The sequence below is a fragment of the Salvia miltiorrhiza genome, chromosome 7 (genome assembly GCF_028751815.1).
Source record: "Salvia miltiorrhiza cultivar Shanhuang (shh) chromosome 7, IMPLAD_Smil_shh, whole genome shotgun sequence".
Taxonomy (NCBI): Eukaryota; Viridiplantae; Streptophyta; class Magnoliopsida; order Lamiales; family Lamiaceae; genus Salvia; species Salvia miltiorrhiza.
In genome coordinates this window covers 28,481,461-28,506,643 of record NC_080393.1, presented here as the reverse complement: position 1 = coordinate 28,506,643, position 25,183 = coordinate 28,481,461, and the positions used below count along the sequence as shown (strand labels likewise).

The 25,183-nt window shown below is 36.5% G+C and overlaps 2 non-coding genes across 2 annotated transcripts; one reads left to right on the top strand and one right to left on the bottom strand.

The window, feature by feature from the left end:
• Positions 1-3,821: 3,821 nt before the first annotated feature.
• Positions 3,822-3,928, top strand: LOC130996335 (small nucleolar RNA R71). Its single transcript, XR_009092518.1, has one exon. It is a non-coding gene; the product is annotated as a small nucleolar RNA R71 (small nucleolar RNA).
• A 13,877-nt stretch (positions 3,929-17,805) lies between these two features.
• LOC130996472 (small nucleolar RNA R71) lies at positions 17,806-17,912 on the bottom strand. Its single transcript, XR_009092642.1, has one exon. It is a non-coding gene; the product is annotated as a small nucleolar RNA R71 (small nucleolar RNA).
• Between the last annotated feature and the right edge of the window lie 7,271 nt (positions 17,913-25,183).

Genomic DNA, 25,183 nt, shown 5'->3' with positions numbered 1-25,183 from the left:
TCGCCCACACAAGTCGTACTATTCGGAGTGAGAGACACTCAACACTTTGATCCGATTATTACTTGTAATCTAATCGTGCCCAAAATGTTACCGGCCGATTAACACTTTAGGTTTGCCCAGATTATATTTAGATTATGACCTAGTGCTTTGGCAACACAAGCACACAGTGACTGTGCCCAGGTTAGACCTCACAAGTTTACATGCACATACTTAACTCAATCTTCACCCAAACCAGGTATGAAAGTTTACCTAGACATAATAAAATAAATAAAGGCAAATACAATGAAAGAAAATAACATACTTGATAAAGTAATTAAATGTTTAAATAAAAAGCAGCCTCTGCTTAACGCCAACTGTGGGTAGAGCAAAGAAAAACATACCAAAATCAAAAGGGCTTGTTTCTTCCACCCAAAGTACTCATAAAATAAACTGCAACTAATACATAAAGCTAAGCTAAAGAAGATTGGCGTCCAAATTCAGATCTGGAGCTTTAGAGTGAAGAGAGTGTCCAAAGTCTCCCTGAAGTCTACGGGCAAAACATATATATATATATATAGCAGTCAAAAAGGGCTCATGGGCTTGGCCCATATAGCTGGGCTGAATTAGGGTTTTTGGGCTCAGCTAGGGTTTCTGAGATTTGTTTCCATGTATAGATGATACAACCCTAGTTCATATGGTAAGCAATCACATCAGATTTTTGTAAATAAGGCAAGATGATCTCTGCCTTCTTCTTTCCTTATACTGACGGAATGCGCCGCTGTGCTCATGTACGCTAAACTTCTGCCCGAAGTTTGGTTCGCTTCTCTGCCCAAATTTCGCCCACGGTCAGGCTGACTGCTTTGCCCTTGAACGCGACTGAATTTCGCACGGCATTTGATATGGGCAAATGGTGCTCCTTTCTTTTTTTTCTTTCTTTTTTCTTTTTGAGCTCGTAGGGGACTAGTGATTTTCACTCAATCAAAGCTTGACAAGCAATTTCAATCATTCCTCACTTATTCATCAAAGTAACAACATCAATCCAAGTTCTACCCATTTATCATTAGTTAAATCAAAGAAAATTACAAGGCACAAAAGTGGGTGACTAGGATAATATAAGATTTGGATGCAATTTAAGTCATGTGGCTAACAAGGATGGCCTTAAATCACGTCAATATTAACAACACATTTACTTTTATTTTCAAGAGATGACTCATGGCAAGTTCTAGAGATTAACACACATGTTCAATTGATTTACACTCAAGAACAAAATGAGATTGTAATTATATGACAATCAATGGCTCAATTCTCACAAGCTCATGTTTATTTTCAAGTTCCTGGAGTTACAATGTTAAGCTCATTTGTCTCAAGTTCAAACTCTACATGCAAAATCAACAAGTGAACACAACAATTTTTTTTCTTTTTAAAAACACATTCATATCATAAGCCCAAAAACCAATCAATTCATATCACAACGTTTGCTACAATCATCCCAAGAAAAATAAAAACATGAAACTACTCTCAAACTTCTCATTATTCAACAATAACAAAAACAAGACAATAAAACTAAAACACACAAAAACAAGTAAATCAAAAGATAGACGAAACAACTAATCCATCTTTCCCCTCCCCCCCACCCCCAAACTTATTTCACACAAAGTGAAAATGAGTTTGGAGGAAAAGAGAAGGAGAAGTTGTCTCGGACTCACAAAAAAAAAACTAACATATAAAAAAAATAAACCACACACATATAAAAATATATACATAGATTAATATATAAATACCTATGTATGTATGTGCTTATTGAACTTGCAAAAATTAAAGGATACCTTGTTGGGGTGCCTCCCAACTAGCGCTTAGTTTAACGTCGTGAGCTCGACGTCTTCATGGTGGTGTCATGGCTCGGCAAGAGTGCTAAGGGGTAGTGCGGATTTTGGGTTCAAGGGGGAATGTGCCTTGATTCTCTCATTCTCGGCCACAAAGGTTCTTCCATCATTCTTTTTCAATTCAATTGCTCCATTGATGAAGACCTTGTTGATTTGAAAGGATGCGATCATTTTGATCTTGACTTTTCCGGAGGTAGAAAGGGACGGGACTTGAGGAGGAGGATTTCATCACCGGGTGCAAACTCTCGTTCTTGCATCATCTTATCATGAGTATCCTTTGTCCTCTTCTTGTAGAGATTTGAATCCTCAAATGCGTGATACTCATCTAACTCATCGAGTTGGAGTACACGATCTTGCCCCGTTGGATGCCTTTCCTCCTCACCAAGGAATGCATATTTCAAGTGTGTGGGGAGAAGCTTCAACTCCAAGCTTGGAGCTTTCTCCTCTCCCATTTCTTCCTTCAATTTTTCATTCATAATGATGCAAGGTTCAATCGCTTGCATCATTTTGCATTCCTCCACTCTCATGCCTTTTTTTTATTTTTGTGCTCAGGAGCTTTGTGGATTTAGAAAGTGACGCTCTCTTCATCGACTCTTAATGTAAGCTCACCCTTTGCAACATCAATTAAGGCTCTCCCCGTCGCCAAGAATGGACGTCCAAGGATCAAAGGTACATCCTTGTCCTCAACCATATCCAACACCACAAAATCCACCGGAAAAATGAATTTGTCAACCCTCACCAGGACATCCTCCACTATCTCTTTTGGATATGAAACAGAACCGTCCACCATTTGCAAAACAATCGTGGTTGGTTTGATAGTTCCTATTTCAAGCTTGTTGAAGATTGAGAGAGGCATCAAATTTATGCTTGCTCCCAAATCACACAAGGCCTTTCCAAAACGACCATTACCAACATCACATAGGATAGTAAAGCTCCCGGGATCCTTGATCTTGATAGGTAGCTTCTTTTGAAGAACGACACAACATTTTTCGGTGAGGTTGACCGTTTCAAATTCTTCCAATTTCTTTTCTTGGATAGGACCTCCTTGAGAAATTTTGCATACTTGGGCATTTGTTGCAAATCTTCAACAAGGGGGATGTTGATATTCACCTTCCGGAAGATCTCAAGAAACTTATAGAACTCATTTTCTACATTCTTATTGGGAAGCCTTTGAAGAAATGGAATTGGTGGGCAATAAGGAGGTGGAGCTTTGTACACTTGCTTCTTCTTCTTCTCCTTATCGCTTTGCATTTTTGAAGAAATGCCTCCATCATTGCTCTTCTCTATTTCAACCTTGTCCTTATCTCCCAAGCATATCTTGGACTCTTCAACGGTCATCTCACCTAGTATACTAATACTTTGCAATTCTCTTTTGGATTCACAATGGTGTTACTCGGAAATTGCCCTTGTTGATGTTGGTTGCTTAAGGATTCGGCAATTTGCCCCAACTTTCATCTCAAGCATTTTGAATTGAGTTGCTTGAACCTCCAACCTCTCATCAGTTTTCATCATGTGGGCTTGTGTGGCTGTCATGAACTTCATTAAGATCTCTTCAAGGTTGACCTTCTTCTCTTTCTTGATAATACCATTGCTCACCGCAAATCTGGGTGGTGGTTGCAAGAAGTTGTTGGGATTACCATATGCAAGATTTGGGTGGCGATTTGTTTGAAATCCTTGATTGTATTGCTCTTAATACCCTCCTTGGTGTTGAGGATGGAAGTTCCCAAAGCCTTGATTATTGTTGATGTAGTTCACATCGTCAATGTTGTAGCCGTCACTTTCTTCAAAATAGTCCTCTTCACCGAAAATTGGTAGCTATTTGTAGCTAAATTCTCAATGATGAGGGCGGCCTCCTCGTGGCTTTTCTCCAACAATGCTCCATTGGCCGATGCATTCATGTCTCTTTGTATCTCACCACTACACTCGGTGTAGAATACACAAATGATTGTGTTTTGATCTAAGCCATGGTTAGAGCACTTCCTAAACGTCTCTTTGAATCTTTCCCAAGCTTCATAGAAGGATTCTCCATCAAATTGGTGAAATTGGACTATGTCCTTCTTCATCTTCATGATTTTACTCGGAGGGTAGAACTTGTTGAGGAACTTTTGAGCCACCTTCTCCCATGTGGTGATAGAACCACCCTCTAAAGATTGATACCATATCTTGGCCATGCCCCTTAGTGAGAAGGGAAAGAGTCGAAGTCGAATGGCATCCTCTGGGACTCCATTTATCTTGATGGTGCCGCATATCTCCTAGAAGTTTCCAAGATGTCCATTCGGGTCATCTTGAGAAAGACCGGCGAATTCGTTTTGTTGCACCATATTTATGAGGGCCGGCTTGAGCTCAAAATTACTGGCATTGATCCTTGGAGCATGCACTCCTTCTCGTTGGGCCACGGGTTAGAACATCTCGCTAATGGGTGGTGGTGGTGGTGCATTCCTTTGAGCCTCTTGCTCATTGATTCGCCCTTGCATGGCCTCCAATTGTCTTTGGAGTTGGAGGATCAATTCTTGATTTTCCGCCATGTTTCCCTCCAATTCTTTCTCTCTTCTCGCTCTTGCTTTGTTGTGTCGGCAAAAAGCTTCAACTTCAAGGTCAATGGGTATAAGAGGAGCACTCATGCACTACCTACCAACTAACAAGAAACAATGAGTCAAGACACAATCTTAAAATTAATAATAAAAATAATCGAGTAAAATGTCTAAACTAGTTAAGCACAATGATTCAAAATATCACAAGCAATAAAACTAAACTAATCTCCGGCAAAGGCGCCAAAAATGTGTTCGCTATTTATTTTCACTACGCCGCAAGTATACGGTGTAGTTGCAATATGAGGGAAGTGATGCGTCTTCGAATTTTGGGCCATTTGGCCCTACTTTTTCCATTTATTTGTGTCTGTTTAGGTCTGTTCGGGGGAAAACACTATTGTGGAGGAAAGAAGGTCCAGTGAGAGGTAAAGAGAATAAATATGGTCGGAATTGCCATTACCAGCCCAGATTGCAACGTCATGTTTGCCAGCATGGAGCTTAGGTGCAGTACCTCTCAAGTATTACTTGGGGCATGGGAACCCGAAGCAACCCACTTGGTATGAGTCAAACCCGAGAAAGCAATCCGTTCGACCACTACCAGATAAAGTAGGCAGCCGGAGCCAAGAAAGGAAAGTAAATCACGAAGATTTGATGGAAGAATGTAGGTGGATGGAGAAGGAGCCGGAAGAATCTAGAAAAGGGGAAGGTTGACTCAAGATTGCAGCTGGAGAATATCTTTAATTGAATCAATTAAAGATTGTGCTAAAGAATGAAAGAACTTCATATGGAGCTGGCGTAGCTAGGGTTAGCTCTCTACCATTCTGCAGTATAAAAGGAAGAAGATGTGCAGCGGGAAAAGAACTTTTGACTCTTAGGAAGTTTTATACTTTTGATTTCAGCCGACTTGTGGCATCAAAACAATTTACATTTTCAGTATTTTATTTTGCTTTCATTTCAATTCGTAGCAAGGAACAAGATTAAGGCTCGTGGCCTTAGGTACTATCTTATTAATTCAAGTATTTCTCTTTTGCTATATGATGTGTTTATTTCAAATTGCATTTATGTTTACTGTTATGTGTAAGTAGTTCTTTTGGTAAGGTTTAAGGGGTGGAAGTAATTGTTGTCAATATGTAAACATTCGTGTGGCATTTGTGCTTTCGGTTGAGTCTCGTGGTTCCGGACGGATCTGTGCCAAATCATGGATAGTAGGGGCCTAACGGGTGATCTCCGTTCGGTAAAGGACTGTCCGTGTCAAGCAAAGGCCAGGGTATACCAGGGCATGACAACCGGTATACCCACAACCGAGTAGCTGAACAGTGTCAACAAAAGGCGTTGTAGATCCGGAAGGAGGGGAAATGATTGATGGGATACACTGTCCTTCCTTAGTCTTGGGCTCTAGCGACTATCCATCAACTGTGACGAGGCATAAAGTTATGGTTATCAAACGAGAAAAGCAACTACTGCGCCGTAGCATGTCTATGATCGGTCGGCTGACCAACCGAAAATATTTGTGTCCGGGAGGCATGTGTTACTCAAAGTACGAAGTTGGGGACCTCAGGAGAGAAGGTTGGTGAGGGTCATACTTGGAGAGTATCAGGTATGACTACTACCTAAGGAGAAGGGAAGCACTACCTTGTGACCGGGGAATGTGTGACCTTCGGACCAAGTGGCTACAATGGACTCAACCATCCTAAGTGTGAAGTATAATCTCTTGAAACGCCCCAATGTCTTTGGGCCACGCCTTCAGTTTATACGGATCATGGCTGGATCATTAGTATGCCTATGAATCGAAATAAATATTGACAACAGTTATGACCTAACCGAAAACCTTATCCCCTTGTTATTATTGATCTTCGTTTAGTTTCTTGTGCAGATTATACAAATTGAGACTTGTGACAGCTCAGTTTGTCGTTGGAGAACAAAGTGATTCCTCACTCCCTGTGGGATTCGACCCTATACTTGCTACTAAGACTGGTCTTTGGTTGTGAGCATAGGAGAGTGATTTATCTGTCTAGGGCAAACACATGTATTTTGATTCTACCACACGATGGGTGCGTGTCAGGAAGCAAGGTCGTATTCCACAAGGATTAGTAGTTAGATCTAGTGACTATCTTAATTCATTATGCTAGAGCTATTTAGACTAAATGTAACACCCCTTATTTTTACCCTGTGTTTGATAGTATCGAGACGCTATTATGAGCACCGAGATATTAGCAGCAGCTTAAGACCGAGATGAAGTCTCTCAATAGAGTGAGATGTGAGTATTCTAGAATTTTGATGATGGAACTAGTGAATGAATTACTTTGAGAGAATGAGTTTCGATGAAGATACTGATTGAATTGAGATGAGGATATAGTTTCTGTTTCCAAGTGAGGAAGTATAATTTTTTTGAGATGGTCTAGAGTGTATAGTTTATGATGATACCTTACTAGAAATAGAGCTAAGATGAGTGAATCAGAATTTCTATAGAGAGAAGAGTCGTATTTGAGAGACGATTAAGTTGACGTTAGATTTTGACTAATTGAAATGTGATGTTTCGAGTGAGATTATTTGAATAACTTTTATGTGACCTATTTGATATATTTGTGATTATGATGGAGTGATTTATATTTTCTTGAGTTAGTAGCAAACAAGATCATTTTTAATCGGTGAATAGTAATGTTACTATTGATGTTACAATTTTTCCTAACGGAATTTCTCGGAGTTTATTTTTATGAGATTGATGCGAAGTGACTTTATGTTTGCACTAAGTATTATTATAATTATTTTGGTCACACAATTATATGAGATTGATTAATGAGTTTATTAAGGAACCATTTTTCCTTAATCTATTTTCACTACACATTTTTACTACTCACATGGATTATTTAATATTTAGCTTTAGATATTTTCTAGTGATCAACTTGCTTGGTGTATTATCAAGGAAGCTAAGTTGGGATTAGAATTAACAAGTGGCCAAGTTGAGCATTAATTGCTCTAGTAACTTAGTGTTAGGTCCGGAGGGTCTCGAATAGGTGTATGGGGGGGATACACCTATGGGCTATTTTTCTCCTCTAAAACAGAGGGATCTCAAGATAGAGATCAAAACGAAACTTTACACGCAAACTAAGACACCTGTTAACAGAAAAGAGTTTTGACCGAACAGGGTTGACGACTGATACTGAAAAACTCTTCAGTAAGGAGTTATCAGTTAAGTTACTGGAACTTAACTGATGCACGTAAAGGCTTCAGTCGAGTTTGCTAAAACAGAGCTGATATCACTCTTCCTGACTATCAGAGGATAGATCAGTCAGACTAATATCATACGCAGCGGAAATAACTTTGTTTCGTAATAGCCTCGGTTGAGCACATTGTTAGTCTTAGGTTTCTCTTTGCAGTTAATCAGAATTCAGTTTATCAAATGAAAGAACACAAGTAAGAATGTGAAACTGAAAGCTGTAAATAACACAGAGACTTTTATGTGGTTCGGAAAACATTTCCTACATCCACGGTCGGTTGATCAGACCAACAATCCACTCTGCAAGTGCTTAACTGGTGCACTGCAAACTAAACCGTGTGCTTGCCGGGTGCACACAACCGTACCACTAAAGATTCCACTCTTCAGTACCAACACTTCACTCGCGTTGGATTTCTCACTCCTAGCACGACCTTGCACTAGGATCTCACGGAGTCAGAGTACCTTCCTGAACTCCTTTACCACTCAAACACTCGATTCTATCTCTCGAAATGAGGTTTGAAAACTTGCCAACTATACTTCAAAGAACAAGTTCTTTGGAGCAAGTTTGACCTAGGCTTCTGGGTAAACAGAGGTTTGCCTAAGGTCTAAGAGAATGTGTGTAATCAGCAGTGACTAATTTTTGGCTTTGGAATTCTCTTCTTCGATTCAAGCTTTGGGGAGGTTAAGCTTTTGGCTGAGAAACTATTTTGGCAGAGTTTCAGCTTATGTCGTTGAATCGGTGAAGATTGACGTGATCCTCGAGCGCTATTTATAGGAGAGGTCTTGAATAGATCCGTTGGCGGAGAACGTCTTCAAGATTTCTTCCATTGGAGAGCTTTTCGAATTTGGGCTGAGGCTTCAATCTTCGAGGTTCCTTGTTTGGTGGGAACGGCTATGTTGAAGAGCAGGAGATGTGACGCATCTGATAAAGTAGCCACCAAATAGGAATGACCTCTGCAGAGAGGGATGATCCTGAGATCTCTGCATTTAATGCGGCTGTACTTTTGGAGTACGTGGCTTCCTTTGAACGTTGGGAGTTCAGTCCGAGGAAGAATGTTTAACTGATACTTGACTTTAGTATCAGTCCGCTGAGTCCACGCGGCACGCATTAAGTAATCAGTTCCGAACTGATTCTTCAACTAATACTTCAGTTGGTATCTTCAGTTTTCAGTCTTCAGTCCTTCGTCCTTCAGTCTTCAGTCTTCAATCTTCGAAACCGCAAGCTATACTAGAAACGAACTCTAACACTTGAGTTCAAATAGTTCTAGTCTATTACAATTAAGACCTATGGATTTTGGTATCATCAAAACAAGGGTTAGGATATTCCATAAAGTTCCCAATAATTTTCCCCTTTTTGATGATGCCAAAACCACACAGCAGTTCTAGACAAACAAAAAAGACTGAACTCAGAGCACAAGTTCTAAAACATGGTGAATACTATTCCCCCTTAACAATAGAACCTAAAAACTTGTACTTAGAGTCAAGAACGTAACAGTTCTAACACAGAATAAGGAGAAGACAGTAAAACATTAATTAGAGCTTGGACAAAGAGTCATTGTCTTCAGGTTGAGATCAAAAGAAGTTTATTTCATTAAAAGTAAGATTGATAAGTCATCAGTCGAGGTACAGAGCAAGACTTATATTGGAGTAAAAAGAAAAACAAAAAAAACATCATGGGAAACCCATGGACTCCAACAGTCTGCATCGTTGTGCCTTGAACTTCTTGATCTTCATCTTCTGTCTTCGTGTTCCTAAGCTTGTTCCACTCTCACTTGTTTTTCGTTGATTTGAGGTCTTTACGGGAACGTCCTCCTTACAACTTCTGGTGATCCTTTTGCTTTACCATCTTCAGTCAAGAAAGAAAATGCAGGGAAAACCTTTCAGAAGGTTTTTCTCTGACTTCCTACTTTTCCCCTTTTTGGCAACATCAAAAAGAGAGTTGATGATGAAAGCTATGATCGAAAGAGACTTCAACTCCGACTCTCAAGCACTTATGGGAGGATTTGAGAAGAGGAAGGGTCCCGAGATGCAGAAGGAAGAGTACGCCAGTGGGTAAGGAAAATCGAATCAGTGACTATCGTGAGGATAGACACTGTCGATGTTGCGCCGGTTGACAACGAGCTCCTGCTCATTGCTGTTGCACCACACGGAAGCTTCACAAAAGATGAGAAGCTCGCCTGAGAAACAGGTGAAGTCCGTCTTCTTGAGACATGTACTTCAAACCGTATGGTCCGGACATGAGGATGGAAGACGCTCGCTTCGCTGGATACAAGTGAGAATAGGGTAAGCTTTGACGTCGGAGAGACGTTGAGATCCAGTGGAAGGGTCCGGTGAAGACCAAGTATGTGAGCGTCATTTTTCCACTCCATGACTTTGCAGTCATTAAATTCTCCTATTGTCGGAACAAATTTTTCTGCAACTTTGAAAAGATTGGAAATTTTTCTCACAGTGAAGGCTGTGGAGAGTTGTTAGTTGATGCAGAAAATATGTGAAGACGTCATGGTATAAATACACAAATTTTACTAAGTAAGAAGATGAAAAAGTTTTTCGAAATTTGTGCCTAAAATGTATTTGAAGTAAAAATTCACGTCTGTCGTCACTGCAGGGGACGGAAGCTTCAAAAAGGTGAGAGATATCATTGCATTATGTCATGTCAATGAGATTCTCAAGAAATTTGATCACAGAGGCAAAAGGTTGGAAGGATTTTTAGAAAAGATCAGGACAAGTTCAATCAAATACGAATTTTCCCTTTTAAAAAGTACTTGTCCTTCTCGGACATTCTATTTTCCAACAATCAGTTAAAGTTTTTGAAAGAAACTGATCAGTTAGAGAAAGATTTTGAATTTAAAACACAAAGCTCTTAACTGAAGTAACTGATTTTAAATAGTAAGCTTAAAAATACTTACTGATCGATTGATCATTGTAGTCAGTCGAAAAAAAAATTGCATGCTCTGCGACAAATCAGTTTTTTTCACCAAAAAATTTGAATGCTCTGAATGTTTTCTACTTGCCTTGATCGTGATTTGATCGATGAAATAAACTGGTTCGTCTTCCTCTTGTTCGTCGCCTCTGAAATCAACCGGTTTGTTGGATGAAGGTGCAATATGAAGAGGGTGAAGAGACGATTCGTATGGTATCGGTGGTTAACAAACCCGCGCTTACATTAATTGTGGGGCTCGAGGATGAAGTGCTGAGTGATCGCGGTGCAAAAGGCACGGACAAGGAGCGTCTCCGATTAAGACTTCCAATCGAAGGGGCACAAGGATGAACCGAAACACACCCGAACGAGAGGGATTGTGAGAATATGCATGTATGAGACTGCATATTCGAGAAAAGCTTAAATGATTTGATATGTGCTACTCATATGCATCTTCTTTTCTAGTGCCCATGTGGAAGAAACTCCAAGGTTAAGCGTGCTTGGCTTGGAGCAATTTTGGGATGGGTGACTTCCTGGGAAGTTTCTCAGGGTGTGTGCGAGTGAGGACAAAATACGCTAGAAAAGACTCGTGTTGGTCTATGGGGATAGCCGTCAAGTCTGGAGTCGGACTGTTACAAGTAGTTGTAACACCCCAATATTTTGAGTATGGGTTGGCCTCCTGTGTAGTTGATCGCATCCCATGCGGTGGGCTACTTTTAATAAGCATGAGATATACATTTGTTCGTACAGATTTATACTTATGTAATAGTACAAGTTCTCATGAATAAAAGTAACAATTATCGTGAATAAATCTAATAATTTAGAAATATTACATTTCATTGTAACAATAGTTACTTTTTATTACGACAATGATTACTCGACCAAATAGTTAAGAGTAAAAGTATTAATGAGTGAAAATAACTAAAAGTAAAAGTTCTTATGAATAAAAGTAAACATTATTGTGAAGAAATGTAAACTTTCAAACCGTCCGCATCGTATATGGTTGACCGCACAGGAGAATTTGCGTTTGAGTATATAGAAGTCGAATTATTAGTATTTTACATACATTTTTCTTATTATATATATATATATATATATATATATATATATATAGGGAAGGGCTAAAATAAGAGTATTTCTTAAGATATAAAATAAGAATCATTTTCAGCCCTTAGATCATCAAGATCTACGGTTGATTCGCCTGTTGGATGACTTTATGGTCCTGAGTTCGAATCCCAAAGGTAACAAATATTTATTTTTTACAATTCATATCTTTATACAGCGAATTCATACGTGTTCTACATAAAATTCATACATTAAAAATTGCTCTCACGGTAGCCCACCCCTATATATATATATATATATATAAAGTCTAATTTCTTTATTTATAATAATAATAATAATAATAATAGTTTTATAGTGTTACGTAAGAAATTGTTTTGTGGTGCACTAATTATCTTTAAGAGTTAGTACTAGTGCGCAACCCGTCGAATTTCGACGGGAAATTATTTTAATTTATTATATAAATTATTTTTAAATTTATTTAATTTAAGGTAATATAGTTGAAATTATATTAATTTGAATCATATTCTTCAATTAAATGTTAACCTTTTGTTAGAATAATAAATATTCTTTTTATGTAGATTTTTATTTAATAATATTTTGAAAAATATATCGATATTGAAAATTTTATTTTATCTGAGCATCATCTCGTCTGAACCTTGTAGGATCATATCATAATCTAAATTTTGGAAGACGACAACTAACGTTTGAACATTAGACTTTTGAGTATCATCTCGTCTAGACCTTAAAATACAAAAAATGAACTTTTATGCGACAAGTTTTTTTAATATCACTATCTGGAGCTTTAAAAATCAAAGTTGACTTGTGAGATTGTATGATTTGGAGCTTCTAACATCATAACTAACTTGTAACATCATTTTGTATGGAGCTTGAAAAAATCTTGACAAACTTTTATGCATTATTAGTTCTAAATATTATAATTGAGTTCCAAGAATCATCTCGTTTGGAGTTTAAAAAAACAAATTTAACTTGTGAGTATCATCTCATTTGAACTTTGAATGACCACAATTAAGTTACAAGAATTATCTTGTGTGTAGCTTTAAAGATCATTATCATCTTTAGCTTGTAAGATCATAACTAACTTCTAAACATCATCTTGTATGCAGCTTGAAAAATCTTGACAATTTTTTGTGCATTATTTCATGGGGAGCTTGAAATATTATAATTGAGTTTCGAGCATCATTTTGTTTGAAATTTGAAAGAATAAAATGGACTCGTGAACATTAATTATCTTCAAATCTTGAGTTTCGAGCATCATTCCGTCTGAAAATTGAAAGAATAAAAATGACTCGTGAACATTATCTCGTTTGAAGTTTGAAAGACCATAACTAAGTTTTGAAAATCATCTCGTGTGTAGCTTAAGAAAGTTGACACGAGATTCAAATTGTATTAATTTATTTAGTAATTTAATTGATAGATTTTCATAAAAAATCTATGTTGAATCCAAATTTTATTTTTAAAATTTTATACAAAATATATTATTTTATAATCAAATTAAATTGAAGAAATAATTTACTTAATCAAACCAATTTATATTTTCAAATTAAATTAATTAGACCATGTATTTAATTAAATAAATTTGGTCAAATTAAATTGACAAAACAATTCAAATTGTATTATTCTCAATCATTCCGCCAATTAAATGTACATTTTTAATTTGGAGAGCAAGAACTTATTCTTGTATAAGTTTTATTTTGGTGAAATCTTATAAAAATACTCAATGTGAAATGAGGTGATTTATATGAATTCTTCACTCGATTGAGATTATTATAAATTTGATACATGATTAAAGATTTATAATATATTTTAACATCATATCCTTTATTGTTCTTTATCTAAATTCTTCATTTATGCATTACTAATTTCATAATTTATCTATTATTATTATTATTATTATTATTATTATTATTATTATTATTATGGACGAACAGAAACAAATAAAGTTTGCAGAAATGAAAAATATATTTTTCTTCCCTATATAAATAAAATGTATGGATTTATTTTATAAAAAATAAAAATAAAATTTTAATTATTTTGATAGACATAAAATAAGATTTTGTTTTAAAGTAATCAGTTTATAGAATTTGTGCCTTATTATGCAAACATGTAAATCAATGACCGGACCCGTTTATAATTTACATATATGTGCATGTCTCAATTCAAACTTAATTTAAAATTAATTTTATTGAAAATTAAGAATATAAATATTATATATATATATATATATATATATATTCATACAATATAATATATTGCAACATATACATATAATATGTACGCTATTGAGAAATATAAAATTAATAACAAATATACATCTAATCACTAACATTCAATTAAAATAATTTATTGTATATAGATTATAATTTTTTTCTTATCAGACATGTAAATCTAATTTTTATCTAGAAAAAACAAATAATAAAATTTATTAATTTAGATCATATGTAATGTTAATATTATTATATATATACATTTATTATTAATTAATTATATTTATTATGATTAATGAATCTTTATATAGAATGTAATAGTTAATTAATTAATAAATGATGAAGATTAATGGTGAGATTTTAGATATGCCACATAGGTTAAGACTTAATCCTATTATATAATAGATACCAATTAGTTAAGAAGTATATCTTCAAAGCGTGAATTTGTTTTCAAAAAAATAGATTTGTATTCTAAATATTATTTATTTATTTATTTATGAAACTCTTAATCCTAATTGCATACATTGTATACGTATATTACATGGATAAATATTTACGCTCATCCACAACGGAAGAGATTTACATAAACAAATTTCATATTTATCAAGGATTCCTCTCAATTTAGTATAAATAGTTAGGGATCATTTTCCTACCCTATGAGACGAAACTTTGAAAGAAAAGCACTAAATTTTACTTAGTTTTCCTTCTTCTTCTTTTTTTTTTCTTTCTTTTTTTTCACATTGTTGAGCTTCATTAGTTTTTGTTTCAGGATAAACACACCTAGGATTGCATCAAGATATTTCAAAGCATAATTAAGGTGAGGGATTTTACGCTAATTCATATGATTATGTATGTTTTTGTTTTCATATTTGATTACGTGTTTACATGCATCTCTTTTTAAGATTATGATTAAGTCATAAGGCTCAGGTCTTTACCTCATTGACTTAAGCTACGATTAAGATTTAATCATGGGGCTCAGGTCTACCCCATCGACTCAAGCTATGAATAGGTTTCGTCAAGGGGGCTCAGGTCTCTACACCCTTGGCTCATGTTTTGCAAGTTTTACATGTCATGATAACGTGTTTTATTTACATATTTGACGTATGTCGATAGTTGTTTTGTTCCCCACTCAGTATATTTTTAATGTGTTCACCCCCTTCTTCCTCTCAGTTTTGCACTTTTGGAGTCGAGGCGGCCATGGAAGTCGAGAATGACTAGGGATTTAGTAGTCACATAGAAATTTAAGTTGAACTTATTACTTTTTAGTTTATCATTTTTATTTCATGCTACTACATTAGTTTTGGCAAATTGATTTCAACTTAGTTTAAACTTTGATAGTCAAGAAATTTTATTTTATCTATTAATTCTTAAAATTTTAAATTGCAAAGTTTATGAAAATCGGGGTGTTATATAACCACGACTCAAACAAAAATAAAAACATGAGTCTTCCCCCTACTTACACACATTTCCTTAAGGCAAAAGATGTGAGAAAAGAGATTACCCCAAACAACAGGCAAATAACGCTCCCCCTCTCTCTTTCCCCCCTCCCACACACACACACTTTGCCTTAGGCAAAGTGGGTGTGTAGCGGGAGTCAAAGAACAGGCTCAAAGAAAATAAAAATAAAATCAGACAGACTCGGCCAAAGTCTTGGGTGCCCTCACCATGTGTTTTGCTTTAGGCAAAGGGTTACCCCTTCCTTCGACTTTGGCCAAAAAAGACAACATACAAAATAGAAGAAAAAAAAAAAACAAACATGACAAAATACAGACACAAGACCCCCTGATAACACTCATGTTTCCATGGTTTTTAGTGTTCATATAATGTTATTTTATAGGAAATTGAGTGTTGAATGATTGTTTTGTGCTTAATTATCTTTTGAAACATGATTCTTATTCGAACTTTCAAGGAAATTTCAGGTTTATTGAGTTCGAATTTGGAAAACTTATCTGAAATAGAAGTTGTAGATTGTCTCGATACGAGTTCGTGAGCGTAAACGGATCATAAATCGGAGTTCGGACGAGAAAGTTATGACCAAAACATGAAAGTCGCGCGCAGCAGCGAAACGGCGGCGACCCCGCGGCGACCGGGCGGCGACCGCCGCCTGAAGAAGGAAAATTGTGCAGCAGCCGGCGACCCAGCCGGCGACCGCCGCGCAGCCCGCTGAGAAATCGGCGTGGCTGGCGATCAGGCGGCGCCCGCCGGGCGCCCGCCGCGTAATGAAGGAAAAACGTGAAGAATCCGGCGACCGCCGGGTGCCCGCCGTGCGATCGCCGTCAGCCCGCCTTTTTACGTTTTATTTCGTTTTTAAAGTCCTTTTCGAGCTCAAACTCTGTAGTTTTACCCTGACACTATATATAGGTCTTCCTTGTACCTATTCAGGGTTCCCAGCTTTAGTTTTTCAGTTCCCAACTTTCATATTTCAGTTTTATAGCTTTAGAACGTTTTAGCTTTCCAGTTTTCAAGGCTTGGATCAAGATTGAAGATTCAAGCTGCTACAATCGTTTCAATTCGGTTTTTATACAATTTGGTTTTACAATTGCGTTCAATTTAATTATGTTTATGTTTGATTTTATTATGTCTGGCTAGTCTTTTAATCTGAACATAGGGTTTGTATATAGCTGATTAATTATGTGTTTTTGATTTATTGATATCAATTTGCCTTCCAACTTATGATTCATGATTCCTGGTGCTTAATCTCTTGTGAATTATCTGATCAATGATTTACATGTCTAGCTGTTCAGTTTGAGTCTTGAATGCGATAATTGTTCAGCCGATTCAGGAATGCATGATATAGTGTTAGCCTTGAGTCTTGAATGCGATAGGTGAAGCTATAGGAAGCTATTCTTTATGTGCTATTGGGAGTTAATTTATTCCTTGGAGTCTTGAATGTGAAAAGGGATTAATTAATCTACGTTCATAGGTGGTCGTTAGAGACGCTTGTGGATAATATAGTGATCTTTCATCAGGGTTGGATTAAAATTGGTAATTGAATCAATAGGTTGAATGCATGTAGTTGATTGGTAAAAATACATCCCTAGGGTCAGAGTTTTCCATATTTGAATTTATCTACGTATTTTTATTAGTTTCTATTTGCGTTTTAATTTACGTCAACCAATCTCTACCTTTCGTTGCCTGAATATTACTATAGTTTAATTAGGATTACTTAGAGTAATTCGTTATAATAGTCCCTGTGGATACGATACTCGGTTACTGATTTTGTGCTGCAATTGCACCGTGTTAGTTGCGGTAATTTGTTGCTAATAATTTAGTGATCAACTTTTTGGCGCCGTTGCCGGGGACTATTTAGAATTAACTTTAATATTTCTGATTAGACTTAAGCATTATTTCAGGCGTTATAAGTTTTAATTGTATTTTTTTTTAGTTTTTAAATTTCTGTTTTTGTTTGTTGTCTCAGGCGTGCATGATCACGAGATCCAAAGGAAAGGAACATCTAGTACCTTTGAACTTGGAAATCGAAAAACAGTACAAAAGAGACAACTGCGAAAAGAAAAAGCAAGCAATGGCAGAGAATAACATGGACCTTCAAACTCTTGTGCAAGTCGTGACAAACCTTCAGATGCAACTAGATGAAGAAAGAGAGCGCAACCGGGCTCCTCCAACAGAGCCACCACTGAATCACATGTATCAGCCTAGGGTTGATCAATTTCAAGGAGGCAGATGGGGACCAACTGTGCAGGCTACCACGTTCGAACTGAAGCCGGGATTGATAAACATGGTGCAAGCTGAACAGTTTAGTGGAATGGCTGATGAAAATCCGCATGTCCACATCACTCAGTTTCTAGATATCTGCGACACTATTAAGCAGAATGGAGTGCCACCAGATGCCATCAGAATGAAGATGTTTGGATTCTCTCTCAGAGATAGAGCAAAGGAATGGTTCAAGTGTTTGGACAGAGGTGCTATTACTGGATGGGAGGATTTGTGTAGAGCTTTCTTGGCAAAATACTTTCCTGCCTCTAAAGCTCAGAAAATCATTGCAGAGATTTCTCATTTTTCCCAGCTAGGAGATGAGACCATTCATGATGCCTGGGAAAGATTTCGTGAGCTGCTCAGGAAATGCCCACAACATGGTTTCACAGAGGATCAGCAAATCATTCACTTTTATAATGGTTTGACTGGTCTAACAAAGAGTATGGTGGATGCTACTGCAGGTGGATGTCTTCTCCATAGAAATACAAAGGAGGCGTATCGTGTGATAGAAGAGATGGCCTCCAACAGTTACCAATGGCCGAATGACAGAAATTCCACGAGAAGAATTGCAGCTGTGAATGAGGAGAGAGATGATTTTAAGGAGAAATATGAAGCTCTTCAAAAGCAGTATGAGTTGGAGAGAAAGACACTGCTAGCTAAAATTCCTCAGCAGCCGAGTTTACCTGATGTGTCGCAGTTGGAAGATGCTAATTACGTCCAGCGGCAGTACCAATTCAATAGACCAAACTATCAAGGACATCAGGGCGGAAATCCACCGTATCATCCAAATAATAGGAATCATCAAAATTTTTCCTATTCAAATCCCAACAATGCTTTGCAGCCTCCACCTGGATTTTCTGTTTCTAGTGGGGGAGTCATCAATGAGCCAAAGAAAGATTCAATAGAGGAAATGATGAAGCAAGTTTTGGTGAAGGTCACCGGGATGGAGACAAACTCGGCAAACTTGGGAACCAAAATGTTCAACATGGAGCAAAACTTTTCAGCACTGTCCAAACAAGTGCAAATGTTAGAGAATCAAGTTGGTCAGATGGCCAACCAAGCAGCTGCGCAGCACACACCAGGAAAGTGTCCTAGCAACACTGAAATAAATCCCAAAAATCAGTGTAATGCGATCCATCTTCGAAGCGGGACTGAGTACCAGAATTTTCCAGAGCTGCAGAATGACAAGGGAAAAAGCAAAGTAGTGGAGGACGATGATGTTGACTTGGAGGAGCTTGCAGCGAAACAGCCGCCTACCCCTAAGAAGGATTCGAGCTCTTCTGCTGTGAAGGAGCCCAATCCTACTCCTACGTTTCCCAGGCCAGAGTACAAGCCTGTAGCGCCTTTTCCGAATAGCCTGGCAAAGCCGAAGATGGATAAGAAGTTAGCCAAGTTCATGGAGATGTTTTCAAAGCTTCACATCAACATTCCTTTACTTGATGTTTTGAGAGATATGCCAGGCTATGCCAAGTTTCTCAAGGACGCAGTCTCCAACAAGAAGAAGTTGGGGAAATATGAGACGATAAATCTTTCCGAGGAATGCAGTGCTGTGCTACAAAGAAAGCTACCATTGAAGAAAAAGGATCCTGGCAGCTTTACCATCGCTTGTATGATGGGAGGACAGAATTTCTCTCGTGCTCTTTGTGATTTAGGGGCTAGCATCAATTTGATGCCTCTCTCTATTTTCAACCGGTTGGAGATTGGAGATATCAAGCCTACCTCTATTGCATTGCAGATGGCAGATCGTTCCATCACATATCCCAAGGGAATTGTGGAGGATGTCCTAGTGCAGGTGGAGCAGTTTATTTTTCCTGCAGATTTCGTAGTCTTGGACATGCCGGAGGACAAGAATACTCCATTGATCTTAGGACGTCCGTTCCTAGCTACCGGCCGTGCGCTTATTGATGTGCAGGATGGAGATCTCACATTTAGAGTCAATGATGAAAAATTGACTCTATCTATCTATGATGCTATGAGAAAACCAGCCGAGCCGCCGTTGGATGAGTGCAACATGATCGACTCTCTGATAGCTTTTCCTGCAGCTGTAGAGGATCCTTTGGAGGAGTGTATCACACAGAAACCTCCACCAAAGGAAGTTCCCCAGAATGAAATGATTAATTTGGCTGACAGTTTTCTAGCAAATTTGGAGGATGAAGAGGTTGAGAAGAATGAGCTCCCCAAGTTTGAAGCCAAGAAAAAAACTCAAGAACCAAAAGAAGTTCTGACTTTTGAGAAGTGTTTGTTTTTGGAGTATGATGGGGGGTCTTTGAAAACCCATACCCCCAAGAAGAAGAAAGTGAAATTCAATTTTTTTTGGGATAAGAATGAAAAGGGGGCAATGCTTGTGGAGGATGTCCGAGCCAAGAAAAGTGTTTTGGTGGAGATGGTACCCAAGAGTAGAAAAGCTTTCCAATGGTTAGAGTGTTGTTTCCGACCTCCATGAGTTTTTGAGGTATCGTCGAGCTCTAGACGTTAAATTAAGCACTTGTTGGGAGGTAACCCAACCTTTTTCTTTGTTTTGTTTTCCTTTCGTTTAGTTTCTTTTTGTTTTCTTTTGTTTCTTTGTTTCTTCGTTTTGGGGTTTTAGTGCAGTGTTGAGCTTGGAAGATGCGGGAACTCGCGCCTTGTTCATATCACCACCGTGGAGCATGTGTTTCTGTGAGTAGTGACACACATATCATCATCCCTCCAAACTTATTTTCGAACTTATGTTCTGTAATAAGTTTGGGGGAGGGGGGTGAGAGTAGATATGTGTATCACTTTTATCGTTAGAGACGCTTGTGGATAATATAGTGATCTTTCATCAGGGTTGGATTAAAATTGGTAATTGAATCAATAGGTTGAATGCATGTAGTTGATTGGTAAAAATACATCCCTAGGGTCAGAGTTTTCCATATTTGAATTTATCTACGTATTTTTATTAGTTTCTATTTGCGTTTTAATTTACGTCAACCAATCTCTACCTTTCGTTGCCTGAATATTACTATAGTTTAATTAGGATTACTTAGAGTAATTCGTTATAATAGTCCCTGTGGATACGATACTCGGTTACTGATTTTGTGCTGCAATTGCACCGTGTTAGTTGCGGTAATTTGTTGCTAATAATTTAGTGATCACCCTCCCCCCCCCCAAAAAAAAAACAACGAGCCATAGGAGGGTTATGCTCAAGAGGAGGTTCTAGGTGGGTACCTGAATCCTTGGTGCTTAGGGCAATGCATAGCTCAACTCTGCGACCGACCCTGCAGGTCGCATAGTTGCTTCACAAATTGCTTTTGAACTCAGGGACTGTCTCGGTAGTTACCGAGTTGAACTTTGTACACCAGAGAGTTCGGTGACTTGTACGACTGTTGCCGAGTTTGTTCTTCATTAAAGCTTGAACTCGGTGACGTCTGTGCAAGTCGCAGAGTTGGTTCTGTTCTTTGATTTTACTTCTTTTCGCGTTTCCTTGATTCTTGAACCACGCATGCGACTGCCGCATCAATTGCCTTGACCATCGATTTTACTTCTTTTCGCGTTTACCTCGGTTCGGATCCTAGAGGGAGTGAAAATTTTACTAATTTTTTTAATATTGTTATTTAACACTATATATTGTCTTATTCATTAGTCTCACGATCTAATAAAAGGCCTTAACAATGAAAAATACAAACAAGAATAAAATGGATATAAATTTTTGAATATTAATATATATATATATATATATATATATATATATATATTATTTTTTCACTCGGTGAAATACAATGCATATAATTGAACACAAATATGCATAACATTATACATAAAATATGAGTATAATTGTTAGTAGAGTAAAAGTCTCACTTTAAATGTGAGTGAAATTGTGTAGACCCTATTATTATAAATGGAAGTGGCAATTTTTTTTGTTGATGGACCGAAAGAAAAATTATAGCAAAAAATTTTATGGGCGGATAATATACCATATATATATATATACATATATATATATATATATAGGGTCAGGTTCTATGGAAAAATAAGTTATATAGGAAATTTAGAAATATTGAACATGTCAGTAATTTTTTATGAACATACTCCCAATTTTATTGAACGTTTAGGGTTCGAATTCTGAATACGTTCATCAAAATTACCGAAATATTCACTAAAATCTGAATGCGAAATTTAATCTTAATTATTAACCGTTCGATGGATCATAATCAACGGATAAGATTATTTTTCCTTTATTTACAAATATTTATTTTCCTATTGAACTTCCTCCTATATATATAGGCACGTTAATTTGGAAGTGTATGTTTAAATTTCTAATAGGGATACACATTAATGTTATCGTATTATGTGAAAGTAATGTTATCGTATTTTTCAGTCCATGGTTCTCATATTTTTCACAATAATAAGATTGTATTTGAACTACACCCGGTATGCACAAATAATTAATTGCAATAATGCTTTTTCATATCATTTATAGATTATACAAATATAAATGATTTAGACTGATTCTTAGTTAATTTGTAAGAGTAAAATACGTCACTATCTTTTACCTTTTAACCTTTAATCATCACCACTTTAATTTTATTCCTCTCACATTATTTTTTATTTTTTTTACTGTTTAATCATATTCATTTAAATTATTGTGCCGAAACAAACCAAGACACTTATTATGGAACATATGAGTATTTTTTACTTGTACCAAAGAAGTTAAGATCGTTAAAGTTTAAGATGATTATTGTATCTTTTTTATTATTTATTTGATGAGGAGACTATTATATCTATTGAAAGGTCAAACTCTTTTAAACTTGCATAAATATGACACTTAAGAGAAATATCATAAAGTATCTAGGGGCATGTACGAACTTGTATCATTCAAACATGACAACTGTAACTCAACTACCATACAGTTGAGAGGTAGCTAAGAGGAATGACGAAATAAATAATTTACCCAGTACGGTGAGAGTGAAGTTGTGATCAATTATTTTAACTCTCGTTCCGCAATTTGCGGAACTATAATAAATTTAGGAAATTAATTTTCCTCCACCACTCTCTCTGTCGTTCCTCAAAAATAAATTCGGAAAGAATTTTCCTACACCTCTCTCTCTTGTAGTTGTATGTCTATATATGTTCTTAATCTTTATTCATAGCCCGTAACAAGTTATAAATGGATTTGTTTTCCATTTATAGCGAGATTTGGCACCAGTGTGTAGCATAAAAGGGTGCTTCGTAATATTAGTAGCTTGTTCAATATTATGATGTTCGATATTCCAATAAAGCAATTTAGAAGGAAAAATAAAAGATTAGGGGTTACTTTTATCCATTCTCGACAAAAAAATAAAAAATACTCATTATAAAATAAAATTATAAAAACTATCTTTTTTGAACATTGAAAAACAATTAATGTTACCTTTATTTTAAATTGCAAATTTTACTGAAATCGTAAATTGTTGAAATCATAAACTTTGCCCGACATACTTCACAAATGCAAGTCGCGCATGTCGAGTATTAGTGATAAATGCATTAATGTTTGACCATTGCAAAACAAGTATATCGAGTATTATTATATTTGTGGTAAATACATTAATGTTGGACCTTTGCGAAACCCATGCTCGACTATTGCGAGTCGAGCATTCTTAGAAATTGCACTAATGTTCGACCTACTCAACCATTGCGAGTTAAGCATCAGTGCAAAAAATACACTAATTAATGCTCGATATAAGGGTAAAAAAATTATAAATGAGTTGGGTATAATTTATATATTTTGTAAAAAGTGTGTATTTCTTAGGTTTTATCTTTCAGAATACTCCCTTTGTATTCGTATTCATATTTTCGGGCCGTCCCACATAACATGACTTATTTCCTTTATAAGACATAAATTAGGGGATTAACCTAACACTATAATCCATCATATAAACCTAATCTAATTAATTTAAAACCTTAATCTGCATTCTCTCTCGCCTAGCCTCTATGTACTCTTGGCGCCTCTTTCCCTACCTGCCGCCCCCTCTCTGATCTGCGAAACCCTACTTCTCCTCTCCCTCATCGCCGGTGTCTGTAATAATTTAAACCCTACACTCTCATTGTCTTCCTTCTATCTTCTCGCCGTGATGAGTCCAAAATATGGTTTGGAAGGAGTATTGGAGTGACGAATGGATTTCTGACTCAGAGGAGTTTCACTCCCTTAATTCCCCGCCGCTGATTGTGTTCTTTTCCTTCCCCTTATGTTTAGACCTCCATTTTTCGCCATCATTGTGTTGCTACGATGACACTCAACAATGGAGGAGATCAAAGGCTAAGTCGAAGGATAGAGAGGTGTACTTTATTATGAGATTAAAATAATAAAATATTCATAAAAATTGAATAAATAAGTGAATTATATATTACCTTTATCCTTAATTTTAATTGCACAAAATTTTGTGCCGAAAAGTTATGAGTCATAAATAATGGGACGGGGAGCATCATTTTGCCCCAAAAATAAACCTGCCACAATTTTTGCAGAATTAATTCAGAGGGCAATTTGAAATTCAGTACTATTACTTGTATTTTTTTTATTTTTTTATTTTTTATATTGTACATGAGAAATTATCAGAGAAAAGGCCATAAATTGCATGATGGAATCGGATATATAACTCAAAAGGCGCTAAAGTTGAAAAAAAATCGACTATAAAGGAAAGGGTTGGTCTCCTATGTAGTTGACCGTATCCCATGCGGTGGATTACTATTTTTAATGAGCATAACATACACATTTGTTCATACAGGTGTATACTTATGTAATAGTACAAGTTCTCATGAATAAAAGTAACAATTATCGTGATTAAATGTAATAATTTAGAAATATTACATTTCATTGTAACAATAATTACTTTTTATACGACAATGATTATTCGACCAAATAGTTAAGAATAAAAGTATTAATGAGTGAAAATAACTAAAAGTAAAAGTTCTTATGATTAAAAGTAAACATTATTGTGAAGAAATGTAAACTTTAAAATCGTCCGCATCGTATGCGATTGACCGCACTGGAGAATTTGCGTAAAGGAGATAGTACAAAAAATTTTGCAAAAATTAAAAAGTTTTTTTTTTTTTTTGTCAGAAGGTGCTTGAGCTCACCCTAGCCCCGCCCATGATTCTTTGTGGGATATATCCACAAGACAGACTTTACAATAAATTAATAGACATAGACGATGCATATATGGAAATTAACCATATATAATACCCTACACAATATATGTTGGAATAAATAGCTTATTTAATAACATAATTACTTTGGTAATTAGTGGAATGAAATGATATTTTTGGAATCTACATATTGAGTAGATTAATTTGGTATATTTACTTGTTCAAATCTATTAAGAATTGAATGAGTAATTAATGCCCAAAGATAGTCATTTTAAATGAAAATGTGGTGTGCTATCCCACATTGGAAAAACAAGAAAGTTGTAAGCTATTTATAAAGTGCTCTCTACCATAAAGGAACAATCAAGTGTGCTCCTCTATGGTGGACCCTATGGTGCACCCAAGTGGGTTTTGACCTAGCCTTAAAAGGCTAAAACTCAAATTCCTACGAGGAAGAGTCCGAGGTTGTGCACATCGCACTTGTCTCAATGGGCGCTTTGTAGGCGCACTGAGGAGCCTTTAGTGTGGAAAGATGGCGACATAAAGCAATAATGTTCCAATCAATGTTCCAAATA